This window comes from Periplaneta americana, chromosome 14 (assembly GCF_040183065.1).
Source record: "Periplaneta americana isolate PAMFEO1 chromosome 14, P.americana_PAMFEO1_priV1, whole genome shotgun sequence".
NCBI lineage: Eukaryota > Metazoa > Arthropoda > Insecta > Blattodea > Blattidae > Periplaneta > Periplaneta americana.
The window spans coordinates 58,781,573-58,802,154 of record NC_091130.1 but is presented as its reverse complement, the minus strand read 5'-3'; the positions used below and the strand labels follow the sequence as shown (position 1 = coordinate 58,802,154).

The window sequence follows — 20,582 nt, the reverse complement described above, 5'->3', positions numbered from 1 at the left end:
ACAGATCTGAAGTGCGTTTTTTTCTATCACGTCACAATTTTAAAATAATAGAATTTTATTTTTTACATTTGTAATACACTTATATTCATTTTATTTATTTTGTTGTGATTTTGCTACTGAACAAAAACAAGTGTACCAACCCTAATTCGACTGTGCTGATTACAGATCTGAAGTCCGTTTTTTTCTATCACGTCACAATTTTAAAATAATAACATTTTTAATTTTTAATTATGATGCGTGACACTATGTTCAGATCAAAACTGAGTGCTCTTGAACTTGAAGCTTGGGACACATTTGTACTAGTGTCAACTCGGTTTTTAGGAAATTATCGAGCTGATAATTATGCTGAGATAGTATGTAACATGCTTAGAGCATTTTAGAATCTAGGTTGTTGCATGTCTTTAAAAATGCATTTTCTTCATTCAAATCTCTGCGCTGTAAGTGACGAACATGGTGAGAGGTTCCATCAGGACATATCAACGATAGAATTCAGGTACCAGGGTCAATATGGTCTGAGCATGATGGGTGCTTTCTGCTGCGATCAACCAATGCCAACACAAGCAGAAAACAAAGGTCTCAAGCATTTTAACAAAGTTTTTAGTGCTTACTACATGTTGTAAGTGTATATCTTCTTATAAATGTATTTAAAATAATATATCATAACAACTTACAAAGAATATATAAACTAAGCTCAATTTATATCTCTGACTTTACGGTACTGGTATGTACTGAATAGTAAGATTTGGAATTAATGTTACAGACCATAACTCAAAAACCTGACGTGCTATGACAAATCTGATTACAGATCTGGAATCAGCGCATCAATTTCAGTGCAGAACACTTGAAATTTCCTCAGTAGCAGACTTTTTTTTTTTTTTGTAGACAAGTGTTATAAATATGCCTGGGATAGAATTCCTGTGCAGCTTGTTGCAGGCGATCGTTGGCGAACACAACAACGGCAGCATCCGCCTTCAATCACCACCAACATCAGCACCATCGTCACTTGCTTTAAAGGGACGGATGGGCTCATTTGTTCTCTTGACTGGCTGTGCGTTGAACACTCTGACCCACATTATTGCACCAGACTACAACCGATCACCAGAACGTCAATTGGTTCTGTCCGCCAGATCAAGACGTAAAATGGGGCGGTTTACTCCTGTCACTCAACGCCTCTTCTTCAAAGTGAGGAGGTCTACTGTGCTTATTCGCTGCGAGGAGGTTTGTGTATTTTTTGTAAGCTGGTTTGTTGTATCGCTGACGGATATGGGTCACTCGAGGGAATAAGGGAGTGTTCCAAATCGACACTACGATGAGCTGCAGAGTACTGGCTAACATGGTTAGGCCTACGCATTGTGTATATAAAAGTTGATATACTGTATAAATTGTATATATTATTTTCATTATTCTCTACAGTTTACCAAGCGACTGAAATGTGTGTCAAATTACAATGAGCAACAAATTTTTACTTTTTGTCTTGCTCCGAAATAGTAGTAGTAGTAGTAGTAGTAGTAGTAGTAGTAGTAGTAGTAGTAGTAGTAGTAGTAGGTTATTTTACGACGCTTTATAAACATCTTAGGTTATTTAGCGTCTGAATGAGATGAAGGTGATAATGCCGGTGAAATGAGCACCGAAAGTTACCCAGCATTTGCTCATATTGGGTTGAGGGAAAACCCGGAAAAAACCTCAACTAAGTAACTTGGCACGACCGGGAATCCAACCCGGGCCATCTGGTTTCGCGGCCAGACGCGCCAGCCGTTACTCCACAGGTATGGACCCTTGCTCCGAAATAAAAATAGGTGAATATTACTAATATGTGTGCCCTAAATCCGAATTTAAAATCCAAATTGCCCCATTACGTACCATTTTCCGAGGAAAGTGAATTTAATTTTTTATGAAAAACTTCTTTTTAATTTTTAGATATTACATAGTTTAAAACATAAAAACCACAACAACACTAAAAATATTTCATGTGTATAATGAGGAAATTGGAGAAAAAATGGGAGTATAAGGGTACAGTACATCAGTTAGGCTATTCATAGATTTCAAAAAGGCATATGACTCGGTTAAGAGAGAAGTATTATACGATATTCTTATTGAATTTGGTATTCCTAAGAAACTAGTTCGATTAATTAAATGTGTCTAGGTGAAACGTACAGCAGAGTCCGTATAGGCCAGTTTCTATCTGATGCTTTTCCAATTCACTGCGGCTAAAGCAAGGAGATGCACAATCACCTTCACTTTTTAACTTCGCTTTAGAATATGCCATTAGGAAAGTTCAGGATAACAGACAGGGTTTGGAATTGAACGGGTTACATCAGCTTCTTGTCTATGCGGATGACGTGAATATGTTAAGAGAAAATTCACAAACGATTAGGGAAAACATGGAAATTTTACTTGAAGCAAGTAAACAGGTCGGTTTGGAATTAATCCCGTAAAGACAAAGTATATGATTATGTCTCGTGACCAAAATATTGTACGAAATGGAACTATAAAAGTTGGAGATTTATCCTTCGAAGAGGTGGAAAAATTCAAATATCTTGGAGCAACAGTAACAAATATAAATGACACTCGAGAGGAAATTAAACGCAGAATAAATATGGGAAATGCGTGTTATTATTCGGTTGAGAAGCTTTTGTCATCTAGTCTGCTGTCAAAAAATCTGAAAGTTAGAATTTATAAAACACTTATATTACCGGTTGTTCTGTATGGTTGTGAAACTTGGACTCTCACTTTGGGAGAGGAACAGAGATTAAGGGTGTTTGAGAATAAAATTCTTAGGAAAATATTTGGGCCTAAGAGGAATGAAGTTACAGGAGAATGGAGGAAGTTACGCAACGCAGAACTGCACGCATTGTATTCTTCACCTGACGTAATTAGGAACATTAAATCCAGACGTTTGAGATGAGCAGGGCATGTAGCACGTATGGGCAAATCCAGAAATGCATATAGAGTGTTAGTTGGGGGACCGGAGGGTAAAAGACCTTTGGGGAGGCCGAGACGTAGATGGGAGGATAATATTAAAATGTATTTGAGGGAGATGGGATATGATGGTAGGGACTGGATTAATCTTGCTCAGGATAGAGACCGGTGGCGGGCTTATGTAAGAGCGGCAATGAACCTCCAGGTTCCTTAAAAGCCATTTATAAGTAAGTAACTAAGTATAATTAGGAAAATCTCGGAATTTGAACTTATCATTTAAAAGCATTTTCTGCATGACTTCCGCTTACAACCAAACCCGGAACTGTCTTTTACAAGGAACCAACAATAGTCTGCAAGTATGCTGGATGATGATCTTCCTTTATGTCATCTTTACATTTCAGATATTTCTTGATGCAATCTTTCCCCGTGCTCGTCGCATATCGCTGCAAGATCAGGAGGAAAGAAATCCAAATGAAAATGTAGAAAGTGTATTTTGAAACACACATTACACCCCATTTTCTAATATGCACTTAACATGGTTTCAACAAGTTCGATGTTGTTGTCTGCCCTAGAATTTCCAAGGAAATTTGAGCAAACATCTTTGAAAGCGCGCCATGCCATTTTTCTGTAACGGAAAATTTTTCCTCAAACAGTCAGCCACAACTCTTCGAATTTGTGGACAGATGAAAATGCCCTCACTCAAATTGGTAAACTTTTCTTTTAAATACTGAAAACCACATCCTTGTTTGTTCATTGCGTAGACCTTACTTTGAACTGTTATGAAATTTACTGAATAAAAGTTTATTTAAAAGTATGTTTATTTATTATAAGTACAAAATAACATGCTAACAACCATAAGAAACCGGAAATAGGTCATAAACTCATAAATTGCATTAGCTTTTGTTTTGGTTTACAACCCCCAACCCGCGCCATATTTTTCCTGGGAGAGCGCTTATCGGAAAGTGAAATCATAGTATCTTCAAAATTTTACGTGATACGAAGAAAAGATATGCATTTTCGGATTCAGCGGACATCAAACCATAACCAAGTCGGAGCAAAATTCTTGTTGTTCAGTGTTATAGTTAGATCTCGTTACAATATTAGCTGCTACACTGATACTTTTTTTTTTTGTAAAAGCCTATATGTACGGTATTTCAAACAAGCAATTTCTAGTGGATTATGTTCACGTCTCAAGCCCTAAAATTTGTTTGAAGTGAGTTGCAGCATAAAAATTATAAATAAATAGCTTCTTACCAGCAGGGTTACCAGATTCTACCGTCAGGAATCCAGGACAGATGATGATACTGCGTACCTCAACGTGACTACACATTTGAATTAATTCAATTTGTAATACAAATGATTTTGTTTTATGTATTTCAATTAATTATATAGGACCTAAACTTTTATTATTACGATGTACCGAAGTACATATGATTTTCCGTACAGAAATTCTGCGTTACCATATGATGAAGGATGGGTGGAGCGGAGAAAAATTCTCTCCAACACCGGAATTAGAATCCGGGTTTTCAGCTCTACGTGCTGCCGCTGTATCCACTAAGCCACACGGGATTCCAATTCCGATGCCGGATTGAATCCTCTCAGTTTAAGTTCCGCCTCTTTAAGTTTCCCTTTAGTGGCCAACCCTCATGCACTGTGTCACAGATGTGTGACAGTGGCACAATGTCCTTCACCATACGGTAACGCAGAATTCCTGCACGGAAATATCATATGTACTTCGGTACATCGTAATAATATGAAATGCGTAAACAATCACTTATCGATTTAAGACGGCGCACATTCCGTCGGATCCCGGCCACTTAGTCAGTCGTAATGAGTGCACCTCTGCACATTAGTGTGTTGGACATTGTGCATAAGCGATGGATGTATAAACAGCCCGTAACTATACATGAAAATTGCTTTGCAGTAGTTACATACACGAAATCCCTTGTTTAAGCGTTGTATATAGAAAAAAATGGCCGCTCCTCTAACAACTATTCGTATCGATTGTCATTTTATGATGATGGTTGCCTTGTAACCACAGAAGAACAAACCAAAGAGCACAGAATAATTAGAATAATATTGCTGCTATAGCAACTTTTTGACCAAAATATAGCGTGTTAATCGATCAGGTCCAGTTACACTATCGATACTCAGCGCGGTACACTAGCGCACACTACCGGATGCAATAGAGAACCTCAGATATTCTACAGTATTACCTTTCGTAATGAAGTAATGACGAAACTATGACGTAGCTGTGTAACAGTTGTAGGCCCTACTGTTATACACGACGTATGTAGTGATTATTAGTAAGGAATTTACACACGATTTATTAACGAGCTATTCATTGTGTAAGTATAAGACAGTTAAACGTCTGTATAAGAATTTTTATTAGTAAGACCGTAAAAGTAAAGTTAGTCTCTCTATTAAATTCCGTGTGTTTTTTAATTATTTCACTGACGAAGAATACGTTGCTAATGAGTGATTTCTTGGAAATATTTCCTGCTTTTCAAGCAGGATATTCTCAGCTATAACTCGATGCCCAATATTCTACTTTACACGACATCCGTTTCAAAGCTCCGAAGTTTATTATGTAACACATTAACATTGTTATGATAAATGTAGAAAACTATTCTACAGAGACCTTGTTCACCTGAAATATCATAGCCTCTAAGACAGATATAATTCCGGTCAATTGGGTGAGAACAATCAGCTGATATTCTGGGCTACAACTCTCTTTACTTTTGAAATACACGGTGATCCGTTTGGGTATAGATAAAATAAAAACACCGTAAAACATTTACTACTGAACTTTATTTATTGAAACTTTGGGCATACAACACTCAAAGATGGGAGATTCCTCAGAGCTCAACATGACTCCCATTGCCCATCCTGCACAACTCATAACGGTGATGCAATTCAGCCCATGTCCGTTGTAACATAAGTGGGGTGATTTGTTGAAAACCTTGAGTAATTTTTACTCTCAGATCATCAATGTTCCTGCGTTTCTGTGTATAGACGTCTTTAACAAAACCCTACACGAAGAAGTCAGGAGGGGTTAGGTCTGGAGTGTTTGGGGGCCAAGCCAAGAGATAGCCGCTTCTCGTACTGAGTTTCGCCTTCGATCTCCTGCACGTTTTTTTTAAACACAGAAGCTGTTTCTACAAATTTTCGATACCACACCATTATGGAATCGCATTTAGGTACATTATACATACCATACTCAAGTTGAAATTCTCTTTTAACACTAAAATTTAGCATACCAAAGAACACATGCGCCCGCTGTTGACTTGTAGTAGCCATTTTAATCATCTACGATTTTCATTTGTCCTTTCAGATTATGCATTGTTGATTGTCATATATGGAAACTCCCATCTTTTAATCATAATATAACCAGCAAGAAATTTTTCCTACTATCATAATAGCTTTATAATAATTAATTAATATTATCCATATCCAAACGGATCAGACTGTATATCTAGTATCATATCATCTCGGAAGACAAGAAAGAAACAGCAAGCTCCTTCGGAAAAAGAATGCATTTAAGAACAGTGTCGTACATACAAATCTAGGTTTCAGATAAAGCTCCCTGTGAAGCAGACTTGAATAATTTCAAGGGAAAAATTGTTCCGGGGCAGGGTATCGATCCCGGGACCTTTCGCTGAACGCACCAACCCTTCAGAGGGAGCTTTACATGAAAGCTAGATTTGGATAATATACGCGTATTATGTATTTATTTATTTGGCTGGAGTGCGTTACAATGTTGAATGACAACATTGAAATCCGGTCATATAGCTATCACTCACTTACCAAACGTACAATTTATTTATCGTCCTATTACTAGTAAAACCAGTTAAGACCAGTAATGCAAGTTTAGTAAAAACAGGAATTAAAACTTTATTAATGCACGAAAAATCATTATAAATTCTTCAAATATAATAATTGGTTTGTTGCCTGCATGCAATATTTCGGACTTATTTCTTTTTTAGTAGAATACAGAGCACGGAAAGACAAGTCGGGGACTTACTTAACTTATTTTACACAAAAAGTGGACTTAATCGGCTTTACTAGTAATAGGACGATAGGTAGACCTTCTTACATTATGTGCACACATACATTTTAAAACTTATTTTACATGTCCTTTAACTTATTTATTTCCCTCATTCATTTCTCTCTTTTTATGAAGGTATGTTCCTAAGGATTTTATTACCTGTTCATTTGTAATTCTCGATAGCGTATTGTATACCTGCCGCCGCGAGAATGAATGTTGATGCAGGCGAGCGTAACTAGAACGCCATAACCGCACTGGTAGAAAAGGTGGGTGGGGTAAGAAGGGTAGTAAGGCAGTCGCTCTGAGGAGTTACAGTTCTGCAGGTCTGGTTTAGTGACCCGACTTATAGCGACAATCATGTCTTTATAACATGTGTAGTAGTGCCAGTTCACTTATTCTACCAAGTTGATGAGTCATCTCCTAAGGTAATTATATGGTAAAATCCCCGTTCCTCGTCACCTCGACACTACAGATTCATCAGAATCTAGCGGATAAAAGAATCGTCGAAGCTTTCCGTGAATGAGAAAAACTAACTACAGTACATTGAAGAGCAGATCTCCTCTCGTAACACCACAAATATTGGCATAGCCTAAATGGTGACGTTAACATAAAAGTAAAATACATCCTGGTTATGACAATTATCGACGGGAAAGTATGCTGTACGATCACAAACACTTCCTCAACACAATCAAGTTATATTTGCGGAGCTACGACAAATCTAATAAATAGTTTAGAAGAAGCTACTACAAGACCCATCGACGTAAACAGCCTCCAGTTAGGATTCTCAACACTTCATGCGCGGATAATATTGCAGGAATGTGTTCTCCATTTGTTTTATCACATTTGTGTAAAAAAAGAAGCAATGATTTTTGGTGGAATTAATCAAAACTGATTAGCCGAACAAAACCTACAATCCCTCGATAAGAATTTGAACATAAGATTCGGGACAATGAACATATTCCTTCTGATTGTTGGATCCAACCGTGACATCCATTAACATACAATTAATAAATCTAGGTACACATTATGTACTCAAAAATAAACTGGGTCGATGAAAAAATAAATCCCTCATTATCTGTAATCAGTATTGCCAACTCGATTCTTAAAAACTCGCCAATATACAGTGCAGAAACCGCTAAATGGTATATTGCCGATGTAAAAATAAGTTTGGTCAGGCACAAATAGATTGCTGTAGCGTTTTTAAAGATCTAAAGCTTAAAATAAAATTACCACACATTAATGATGCTGCTAAACGATATGCTATAACAGACCTTGCTGTGCGTAATAGAAAAAGTAAAACGTTTTATGCTCCATTTAAAGAAGAAATCCTGGATGAACTTGAAGGACCTAACAATAATGTGCTTTAATTATCTTTTGATTATATGATGAATATTTCACTTCCAAAAGTTCCAGTTCAAAAACTCTTTTATCTGAGCAGCTGACAGTAAACTTGTTCTGCATACACGAAATAGAAGAAAAATGAAGCTACATTTTACTTATATCATGAAGGACATGCCAAGAAAGGCCCTGATGAAGTCTATTCGTTCTTATTTAGTTATTTACAAAATTATGTGCCTGCTCATATTGAAGAAGTCCGGTTGTTCAGCGACAACTGTACTGGAGAGAATAAAAATCACACTCTTTTCAAAATGCTCCTAGATTAACTGACACAAAAAGATTCATCACTTCTTTCCCATTAGGGGACATAATTTTCTCCCTTGCGATCACAATTTCAGCATAATGAAGAGGAGGTTAAGAAAGATCGAATTTATACTGTACATCAGTTAACTGAACTAATAATTAAAAATAGCAGCACACAAAATTCACTGTGATAGAAGTAGATAGTTACACTGAAATTTTAAAGTTTGAAGACCGGTGGATCAAGTACTATACGAGTACAGCTTTCTCTCTCGAAAGTTAATCGAAACAGAGGGATGAGAGAATACATTTTGGCGTAACTTTAAATAAGATTAAGATACTCCTGGATATATTACAGCATTCGCATTCATCAACGGTTTAATCAAACATACCTTTAATGTTGGCCTACAACAAATTTAACTACGTACCTAATAAATGTATGCTATCCTGCAGGTAAAGTGCCCTTAAAAAGAAAAAAAAAACAGAAAACCATCACTATGTGGGAGATAATTCACCGGGAAGTTTATATATACATTCTGCAGAGTCCTGTTGTAAGTGAGGAAACAGCTGCTGTAAATCTTCCTGAAGATTATGGACATTGAGGAAATAGATGCAATCTTTAATCACTTAACAGAGAAGTATTGTTGTAAAAACTTTAGAAAACAAATAAATGGGTCTTCGAAATTGATGTCAGTTGTAAATATTTTTGAGCATTTGTTAAAATGACAGAAGTCCGAAGGTTTCAAAGTGTAATTGAAGTGTCAATTCGTTGAATTTAAGAGATTTAAAGTTCATGATCATTATCAAGAAGATAAATAGTATGTTCTGAGTTGTACAATAACTAAGAAACTTTAAAAATATGGATAAAAATGAATTTTTGTTAATACTGAAAAGTTTAGTCTGACGGACATCTGACCTTTTAACAAATGCTCATTCTTAAACAAATTTGACACATAATGTTATAATATATTATGTAATTTTATAATGTAATTTATTATATATAATACATAAAAACTATTATTACAGCCAATTTATTAATGAGGAATAAGGAAAACCAGTTAACTTGTATTTATTGAAAGCAAAGCCGTTGTAAGTGGTTACTGAATTAAACGACAAGGTAGGTGATGTTCGGATCCTGTATCTCAACTCTTATATTCAATTATTATTAGTGAGGAACTCTAACAATATCTTTCCTACAGAGACATCTCTAGTCTCAATCGAGATACTGCCAACCTGAGGAGCTTGATGGCTCGAGAAACATGTGTTGAGTTATCTTTCTTGAAATTCTCTCAATCAGGATTCTTCTAGGTGTCAAATAAGAGTATACGAAACAGGAACCTAGGTTTTACTTTTATATCAAAACACCTTGCTTAAATTACTGTCACTGCTTAAAAACTCATCAGCCATTGTGAAAAATGCATTCCCTGTGAGTAATCAAAAGGAAACTGTACTTTTCCTTGGATATTGAGATTCTTCTATCTTTCATTATTTGGAATTTTGTGGAAATGGCATGATGTTATATCTTGATATTTTGAGTTGATTAATCTTAAAACTATTGAAAATGATAAAGTTAACATGGAGTTTTGTAAGATTATACTTTCCTTCTTGGCAAGATGGTCAGCATTTCATTACCAGATAATCTACAGTGTGCCGGTACGCTTTAAAATGATATTCTTTTGCTAAGCTTCATCAGATTGTGTATAATTTTTCAACAATCAATTGTTCTTTTTACATTTAGGTAACAGTTTAGTTGCTATAGCAGTAATGTTGCTTTAGAATCACTGAATATAATAGCTTGTTGAAAACAAGAGATCCGGTACAACAGATTTTGAAGTATCCAATAGAAGGCTTCAACTTCTCTCTTTGAAAACATTTGCAGCTTTGCATTACTCTCCCTAAGGCTAGGGAAATCACGACCTACAAGACTGAAATACAATCTCGAGAAATTTTATCTTTTAGGGAAAGGATCAAAGGATATTCAACCTTCTCATCCTTCCGCTCCAGCGACTCGACAGAAGATTTCCGTGGCATGTGGATGTATTATCATGCATATCCGCAGACGGAACCGGAGAAAGATTATGTGTATCAGCGAGAATAGTACAACTGTTCTTAGGAGAAAGGATATTGAATCACCGATATTGTGTGACCACAGTGTTTACAATGCTTTGTTTATCAACACTAACATTATCATTCAGTCAGTCTACTGTCATTCCTATCATCACGAAAATCTGCAACGGAAAATTCTGAAGAGGAATTAACGAAACAGTATGATAGATGGAAATTTCTATAAAGTTAATCAAATTCGTAGATTCTTAAATTCTTACGAATTAGATGAGACAGTTTCACAAGTCAACTGTACAAATGTGTTATTTTCCGCTGTGACTCAGGTGAGAGAGATTTCGGCTACAGACGAGCGAATCCGAAATCGAAATCTTGCAGCAGTGAAGATAAGCCTAGGAGAAATAATTCCAACTGCGACCTTATACGAGACTGAATGAATGAATGAATGAATGAATGAATGAATGAATGAATGAATGAATGAATGAATGAATGAATGAATAAATGAATAAATTAATAAATGAATGAATGAATGAGAGGACAAACACTTAAAAGTAGGGAGGGAATTCTATTTATTTATTTATTTATTTATTTATTTATTTATTTATGTCTATAACAGGGCAAAGCCCCAATTACAATAGACAGTACAGATTTGTTTAAAAAACACAGAATTGCATATAACATGAAAAAAGAGATAAAACAGAAACAAATGCAAGATACAAGTGTAATTATAAATTAAAAATTAAAAATGAAAAAAAAAAAACAAATGGATACTACCTAAATAAAAGACACAGATATAGATAGCCCTATAAATGAAAAATACCAAATAAAAATAAATTAAAGAGAGTTAAGTATAGATATCATAACCAAAAATGTAAAATGTAGCTATAATTGGCAAATTAGAGTAAATATAACACTATGTTGATAAATTCAGTATACAGTATTATATAGTAGGACTAATAGACTTAATTTATTTATTTAAGAAATTCGCCACTACAGAACACGTGTTCCAACCAGCATGATACCCGACTACAACTACAACCAACATGCAACTGTATGTAGTAAAAGCTAAAAATGACACCGAGTATAGTACTTGAGTGGATATGATATCGGTTAGAACAATTTTTAGGCTTAATTCACAACACCCTGAAATCTAACAGAGGATAGTAGGCTCACATAGACTGAAGAAAGAATCTAGTGAACTTGCTTGCAGATTACTTTTGGTTCCTTGTAAAAACAGTCCCGGGTCTAGTTATAAACAGAAGTCATCCAGAAAATCCTTTTAAATGACGAGTTCAAATTCCGAGATTTTTCTCCTTATATGCAAGAAATATTATTATAGTTGTGTTTTAAACTGTGTAACATCATTTTTGTATCCAGTACACATTTTTCAAGAATTATGAGGCATCTGAATCCCTAGTGTGTTGTAATTTTATCAGTAACAGTGAACAATTAAAAAAAGAAGTTTTTTCATAAAAAAATTCAATTGACTTTCCCCGGAAAATGGTACGTGATGGGGCAATTTGGATTTTAAATTCAGATTTAGAGCACACATATTAGTGATATTCATCTATTTTTATATCGGAGCAAGGTAAGAAATAAAAATTTGTTGTTCAGTGTAATTAAACAGTGAACACGGAATTGTGGCATTCGCTACAATTTGCTAACACTTTGAAACTAATGGAATTATTTATATCAGAGAGGAATTATTGCTTGCTAGTTTCTAACTATAACAAGTTGAAATATTAGCTTCTAGTTAGTACATAAAAATCCGCTCCCTACTTAAGTACGGGATCGCAAGGGAATTTGGATTGAGAGAAGGAAGTGACTATGTGAGATTCAAGGATGTTGGCCACTTGTCTGACTCCGATTTTCACCGTTCCGTTTGAAGGAAAAGCAGAGAATTTTGAAGGGGAGAAGCCGAACATGAACGTAACCTAGCCACAACTGTCACTATTTATCTCGAACCAGAAGCGTGAGCATGACAGGCCGAAGGTCAAGGACAATCAGTCACCTCAGGGAATAAATCATACTACACATAGGCATAGAATAATTAGATAAAGTCTATATTTTCTTGTTTTTATAACCAAAGAGCATCTTTAGACATACTGTATGTGAACATTCCATATTATCAAAGACACAATTATTCCTTTAATTAGTTAAGTCAAACGCAGCATCAAAATAAATTAGTTCTATCGTATTAAAGTTTACCTCATAAGTGAACTTTGAATAACAAATAATATACAGAGTGAAAATGAAATAGCCTTGCACCTTTTCAGAGCGAATAGCTCATATTGTATGGCCAATATCGAGGCTACCTTATGTAAACCCAGGGAGATTAATGCATAGAGACCTCAAAATTTCGACCGTTACTGACAAGGGAATCGCTCCAGGTCATGGTGCTTGAATTTAATGAAAAATGCATATTTAAGCTAATGCACGCTCAGTAACATTACGAGAAACAACGGATTCTAATGCCACTACTTTCACTTAACTGAAGAAGCCAACAAAAGCGTGCGATGGTGGTGTAATGGTGAGCATAGTTGCCTTCCAAGCAGTTGATCCGGGTTCGATTCCCGGCCATCGCACTACTTTTTATTTTGTGTAAAAACAGCTTTGGTATTGTAGAAATATACCGGGATTTTTATGAAAATAAACTTGCCAAGTAAGAATGTAACCAACAACTGAGTTTTCTTTATACAGGGACATCATTTTATTTTTACTTCAATTTTTATTGTATCTGAGTTTTTTAATCTACTTCACTCCCATCCCTTCTACTAATGAAGTTCAACCGTCCTCCACACAGATCCAAGACCGCATATACAGTCATAGTAGCCTTACGGTCATAGTAAACAGTACATTCCAAAAATATGTTCGCGTTTTCCAGTTACGAAAGAGTTTTCAATATTGCATCATTTTCCATTTTCCTACGTCGTACCCCGGTTTCCTCCACCTGCTTCTATTCGCCTCTCTGTAAATGCTAGTGGCTGGGATGTTTTAGCTATTTTCTGGGAACATTAATTTCTGTTAGGAATTGGACGTTTCCGTAATATTATAGCCATACAATTGTTTAAAATAACTTAAATAAAAGAGCCTTGTTAAGTAATTAACTGTCAAGTGATTTCCTCCCTTTCTATGACGCTGCGACGTAACCACTTGGACGGACAGTACTGTAGATAGCATGTCTGAGTAATTTTATCTTTTCGGATCGGGCAGAAGTGAAGATTAAATTTACAGTACGTCAGGTCTCTTTTATAGAGTAGGTACAGAATAATTTCATCGTGAGTTGCTGATACGAAGTACGAACCTGGTAATTGGAATTACGTACAATAGTCTATAGTGCGATAATATGCACATTAGAACTGAAGCCTGTATCGAAATGAACGGCCACCATTTTAAAAAATGTGTTTCAATATCCATATTATGATTATTTTTCAATTTAACTTCATTCTCTATAGTGTACGCTAATGTGTTGTAGGCAGTATAATATACACTGCATAATGAATACGTCCGCATGGAAAGCTGAGTTCGTGAGTAAAAACACTCATTGTTAATACTGTACTGTACTTTGATTAAAGAAAAACCTAATTAAAATTATCAAACTCAAAATCGCGATATTTCCTACTTTACGTAAATGGATGAACTACTTTTCTTCCCTCCTATAGACCTACCTAGTAAAGTGATTTGTTTGTATATTACGCCAGTATCATCGAACTCCAGTCGTGGAAGGGCGTAGCAAACGGTGTTTCCGGTTCTTAATCGTTGATACAAAGGTATAGCCAGGTTAATATTAAAAATGTTAGTAAAAATAAAATGATGTCCCTGTATATATATTACTTTTCGTCCGTACATCTGCCTTTGCAGATTAAATATTTTTTATACACTTGCAATATCCATCCATCCATCCATCCATCCATCCATCCATCCATTCATCCATCTATCCTATTTATCCATCCATCTATCCAATCTCTCTACCCATCTATCCAATCTATCTACCCATCTATCCATCTATCCAATCTATCCATCTATCCATCTATCCAATCCGTCTATTCATCTATCCAATCTATCCAGCTATTCAATCTATCCATCTATCCAATCCATCTATCTATCCATCTGTCCAATTCATCTATCTATCCATTTATCCAATCCATCCATCCATCCATCTATTTATTTAATTTACTTAACCTGGTAGAGATGAGGTCATCAGGCCTTCTCTTCCCCTCTACCAGGGGATTACAACTGCGATATTAAGAAGATAATTATAATTACAATTAATATTAAATTTGCAAATACAATAAAAATCGAAGTACTAAAAGATTAACTAATTAATTATGGCACAAGAATTAGATTTGCGGTCTCAAGTTCTCTCGAACTTCTTTCTATGGGTTTCTGTCACATTGTCTGCAGTATGTAAAACATTATATTATTTACTAGTATTATCATCATGACGCATTCCTGTATCAGAAGTTTGATATTTTTTTACTTGGTTATTTAACGACGCTGTATCAACTAGTAGGTTATTTAATGTCGATGAGATTGGTGATAGCGAGATGGTGTTTGGCGAAATGAGGCAGACGACTCGCCATTATCTGACATTCGCCTTATGGTTGAGTAAAACCTCGGAAAAACCTAACTAGGTAATCAGCCAAAGCGGTGATCGAACCCGCGTCCAAGCGAAACTCCGGATCGGAAAGCAAGCGCCTTAGCCGACTGAGGTACGCTGGTGGCTGAAGTTGGTTATTAAATACATACTGTACTTGATTGTAATTCATTATTTAATAGATACGATTTATCAGTTTGGCTGTTTGTCAAAGAGATGAGAACAAATTTAATTAGTATAGCAGTGTGATAATTGACTGACTGTAAAATTAAACATACTAAATGAATAAATAAATAAACATACAAACAACAAGCAAGCAAATAAACAAATAAAAACGAGTAAATATACTTTTTAGGTTATGCATACGGAAATGAACATTCACTTAACAGCAAACATATAAAAACATAACTTCTATTTATAAAATACCTCCTTAATTTCGTAAATTAACATACTGCATAAATATAATGTGAAATTATGTCAATTCTTTGTGTAAAAGCACATCGATTCCCTAAGCGAAATTTTTCGGGTCCCCTAACTCTCTATTAAAAAAACAGTTGACGACCTTACAAGTATCTTTTAATTTTGAGAAATAATAACACAAGAAAATATTTATCTAATAAAAAATAAAGTTTGGCAATAGGCCTTAGCCCCTTTTAGCCCTATATGGGCTTTAAGTTTGTTTGCTTGTAACATATCTGCAAAATTATTCATAAGACACATTTTTTTAATTATGTTTCCCCGTCATGATCACCTTAACTGTGCGTGAAATTGCATTACTGAGAAGCTTCTTGCTAGAAAATAAGGCGAAATGAAGGACTGCACGAACGAGAGCGTGGCATCAAAGAAAGCTTTGCAAATGAAACGCCGGGAGAAAAAAGAAACGAAACCAATGCTTTATTCATTTTTTAAATTCTGAAGAGTATTCGGTGTAAATGTGTTAAATTTAACAGTAATTTGTCTCTCATTGCACGAACATTTACAAAGAATTCTGGACATTTGCAAATTAAGATTTTTCTCTTCTAGAGATAATCTGCATACTCATTTTTCTTAGTAGGCAGTAAAATGTCGTTATAACGAACATCAATATTCAGTATTACAAAATTATTTTCTATCATCTGCTTATTTCCCACATAAATTAATTCTAAAATGTTTGAATTTAACGAAATTTCGTTTCTTTGCCGAAAAATCTACTTTTTTTAAACAAAAATATTTTAAATATAGAGTTCAAATTAGAGATGAACAAAACTAACTGCAGCTCTCGCTCGCTGTGTTCGTTGCATTTGTCTTTCGAGTCTCGTCTTGTCATTCTCGTGCGCTTCGAGTCTCGCTCATCATTCTCGAAATAGCATTTGGTCAGCGTGGAAAGGATTCGTAACTTTGAATAACATACACCATTGAAATAAATAACATTATAAATGTTTAAATGCGACAAAAAATACAAAACAGAACAGTATCTTTGTTATCAAAATGTTCTGGTTCTATTATATATTATACCTATGGTTATATAAATAGAAAAAAAAAACAATTCTCAAATAAATTTGCATTTCTAAGAAATATAAAATATAACATTAATATCTTTTTACTTGAGATTGCACACTTGATCTTAAACATATGAAAAGAGAATTCCTAGCCTTTTAATAAGCCCCTAGTAATTAAAATAAAGGCTGGATAACGGATTTTATACACTAAAATGTAGAGATGTTTCAAATAGGCTACTTAATTGTTTATACATATACAACAGTTGTCAGTCAGGTATAAACAATTTTGGCGATTCAAGGCTGCTTAACTTCTGGACTTCGGGAGTGATCAATCTCGAGTCTCGGAACACTCACAACCAGTCTTTACGTCAAGGACGCAACGTAATACAATATTGTCGTGCGGGTTTTCGGCTTTGCGGGCGCTGTTAGTCTCGCTTTCTCAATTGTTGTTCATCTCTAGTTCAAATCGTTAGCAAGTAGGGATATATTTTATGTTATAATAATATTTCAATGATTGAGGTTCTGGCTGCTATATACCTTTATTATCAGGCAATACATCTCACTTAACGATATGTGTCAGAGGAAGAACAATTTATTGATTTTTGCATCTGAAGTCTGACTAGTGTAATATGTAGCTAGTCGGCGATGTATGCAATGGAGGGGGAAAGGAACTGGCCACCCTACCCCATTACCTCCTGCCCTAGTTGCCTCATAAGTGGTGCCTTCTTTGGTATCACTTGTGAGGTTTAGACCTGTCTTCGGACAGTTGACTAAACAACAACAATACTGCAATCGCATAGTGGCTACGTCATCATTTCATATCTAGCTAATATAAGCAGCCTATGTTTACTTGATGCAGATGCTTCTAAACTTTGTATTAGTTTTTTCATGCAGTTGTTCCCTTATTCTCCCAATTTAGCTTCCTTCTACTAAACACAGTTCACTAATCTTGCAACGTGTCATCCCTTGTCCTACAAAGCGTTTCATAAAACTTGAATTTTGTAATTTTCCTATGCCTTTTTAAATATTTTATTTCCAAATGCAATGCAAGTTCAGCTTCTTATTTTATTTAAGCATATTTTCGAGATCTACATGCAAAATTTGCGGAATTTAAGCGTAAGTAGACATAAATGAACAAGAATGCCCTTTACTACAGGAAAATAACGTATTTCGATATAACGAAATGTCACCATAACGAAGTAATTTCAGATGTTTCTATGATTTCGTTATAATTGTATTCTACTGTATACCGGTGTAAAGTCAGATGAGAGTCGCGTCATTATTCCTGATACAGCTCTCATTTTTCTTGCATGTAAAGTCATGATTAAATTTTTTTGTTGCAATGGGAAACATTTATTATATTGTATGCACGTTTCAAATTTTTCATCAATATGGATCAAGACAGCTGTGAGCAGTATGGGATGGAGATAAATGCAAACAAGAAGAAAACCATGGTTGTTGCAAGAAAAATAAAGAAGGTAAATTTGCAAATTCTAGGCTTAAATGAGGCAGTAGAGCAAGCGAACAGCTTCAAATACTTGGGATGTGTATATGCAGTAACATGAGCTGCAGCCAGGAAATCAAAAGGAGGATAGCAATGGCAAAGGAAGCTTTTAACAGAAAACGCGGCATCTTCTGCGGACCTCTGGAAAAAGAGTTAAGAAAGAGACTAGTGAAGTGCTTTGTGTGCAGTGTGGCATTGTATGGAACAGAAACATGGACATTGCGACTAAAGACAAACTAATAGAAGCATTTGAAATGTGGAAATGGAAAAGAATGAAGCGTGTGAAGTGAACAGAAAGAATAAGAAATGAAGCTGTGTTGGAAAGAGTGGGTGAAGAAAGAATGATGCTGAAACTGATCAGGAGGAGAAAAATTAATTGGGTAGGTGACTGGCCGAGAAGAAACTGCCTGAAGGATGCACTGGAAGGAATGGTGAACGGGAGAAGAGTTCGGGGCAGAAAAAGATAACAGATGATAGGCGACATTAAGATATGTGGATCATATGCGGAGACTAAGAGGAAGGTAGAAAGTAGGAAAGATCGGAGAATGCTGGGTTTGCAGTGAAAGATCTGCTCATTGGCAGGTATGTATGGATCAAAAGTCTTCGACAACTCTGTATGGAGATTGGAGAGTATACCGTATTTAAGTAAATACAAGTTCATTTATAAATATTTCTAACTAAGTTAAATTTACTTAACTAATTTATATAAAACAATTTAGTGTAAATATATTTTTAATTTCCTTCTAGGATTCGTTTGGACGATAAAAATTCCAGGTAGGCATACATTTCAACATCTATGCAGTTGAGTCAGAAGACTTGCAACCTTGTTGCACCAACAAAAGAATGTCAGTTCTTTCTGCGAGTACCGAAGGAATCCATTCCAAACAAAGCCTATCTCCGTCGTGCGATGGTGGTGTAATGGTCAGCATAGTTGCCTTCCAAGCAGTTGATCCGGGTTCGATTCCCGGCCATCGCACTCTTTTTTTTTTTTTCATATAATTTCCATACTGAATAATTCATAGGTGTTGTATATTGACAAGATTTTGTAAATTATTTTGAGCTAAAACGGAAATTAATACAATCCACTCTTTGTTCTTTTAACTGTTCTGGGAAATTGTACTAGTAGCTGTCGTTTCATTCCGCTGCTACCACTACATAATTCGCTTTATGAGTCTTGTTATCTCGTACTCAATGCCCATACAGAGAACAGGAGACACTTAACAACATAAAATGCAGGTTAGACGTTTTTTATGTTATTTTTTGGACGTGGTGTAATCGAACATCGTTCACGCGCTGTTTCTTATGCATCCCTCACATAGCTGTTCACCAACTATGGATACCATTCATGGACATTTCGCAGCCCCGGCTATCGACTGGTTACCTGTACAGGTTTCATATCATATCGCTAACACTGGTTTATGAATACGAAAAACGTTAGTTCGCTGATCAACCACCGGAAGCCCGCGCTAAGAATACGGCCCTAAGAGTCCTGCGTTTGGATACCTAAAACCTCTAAGGACCCGCAACAGTGTAGATATGTATAGAGCAGACCTGCACAAGATTTGCGCTCTCCGAGTCGGCTCACAGCTTGAGAGCGGAATGAAGATATTGGCTGCGCTCCGTATAAGGGTGGACTGGAAGAAGGGGTGATCTCGTACAAAAGTGCACAAAAGTACTAGTACGAGTGTTCTTGAAATGAATTCCCGTTCAGTGTTTACAAAACTATCTTGGACTATTATTAATTCATAAAGAAATATTTATTTTATAGAAATAATAGAACAACTATATTTACTTAAATATAAAATATCATTTTGTTCTATTTTTATTTATCAGCACATCAAAACGGGGTTTTATGCTGTTGGTAGCTGAAAGGAACAGTACTGATCGTAATGAAACATCAGTTACAGATGTTCGACGTTTGCCTTTATTAAAGTTGATAATAGAAAACAGTTGCTCACAAATATAAACGTTGAGCCAAACGCAGCAGTCATTTTCACAACCAGCTTGTGTAGTCGTGGATATTATTGCTGAGGTTTAGTCTTGTAAAACTCAACCAGACTAGTAGCATTATTCAAAAGGTCTTTAGCCCTTAGGCCACATTGAATATCAATAACTTCAAGCTGTCAATCGTATAACACTGTTTCAACTGGTGTTGAAGGACTTTAAACTTATTTCCAATTAAGACAAGATCTCGGAATCTAGAATTAAATTCATTTTGAATTTCAATTAATATTTGCACATAATCGTTTAACATGGCTTCATCTCGAGCAGTTTCTATTGTTGGAAAGTCAGCCATATTACCTTCCCGAAACTGACTTACGAAAAGTGTAGGTTTAC

At 35.5% G+C, this 20,582-nt stretch overlaps 1 protein-coding gene and 2 non-coding genes across 5 annotated transcripts in view; 2 read left to right on the top strand and 1 right to left on the bottom strand.

The window, feature by feature from the left end:
• The window catches only part of LOC138713342 (BTB/POZ domain-containing protein 2-like), a 332,232-nt gene that overhangs the window by 122,725 nt on the left and 188,925 nt on the right, over positions 1-20,582 (bottom strand). The gene's annotated exons all lie outside the window — the stretch shown is intronic.
• Positions 13,180-13,251, top strand: TRNAG-UCC (transfer RNA glycine (anticodon UCC)). Its single transcript has one exon. It is a non-coding gene; the product is annotated as a tRNA-Gly (tRNA).
• TRNAG-UCC (transfer RNA glycine (anticodon UCC)) lies at positions 19,150-19,221 on the top strand. Its single transcript has one exon. It is a non-coding gene; the product is annotated as a tRNA-Gly (tRNA).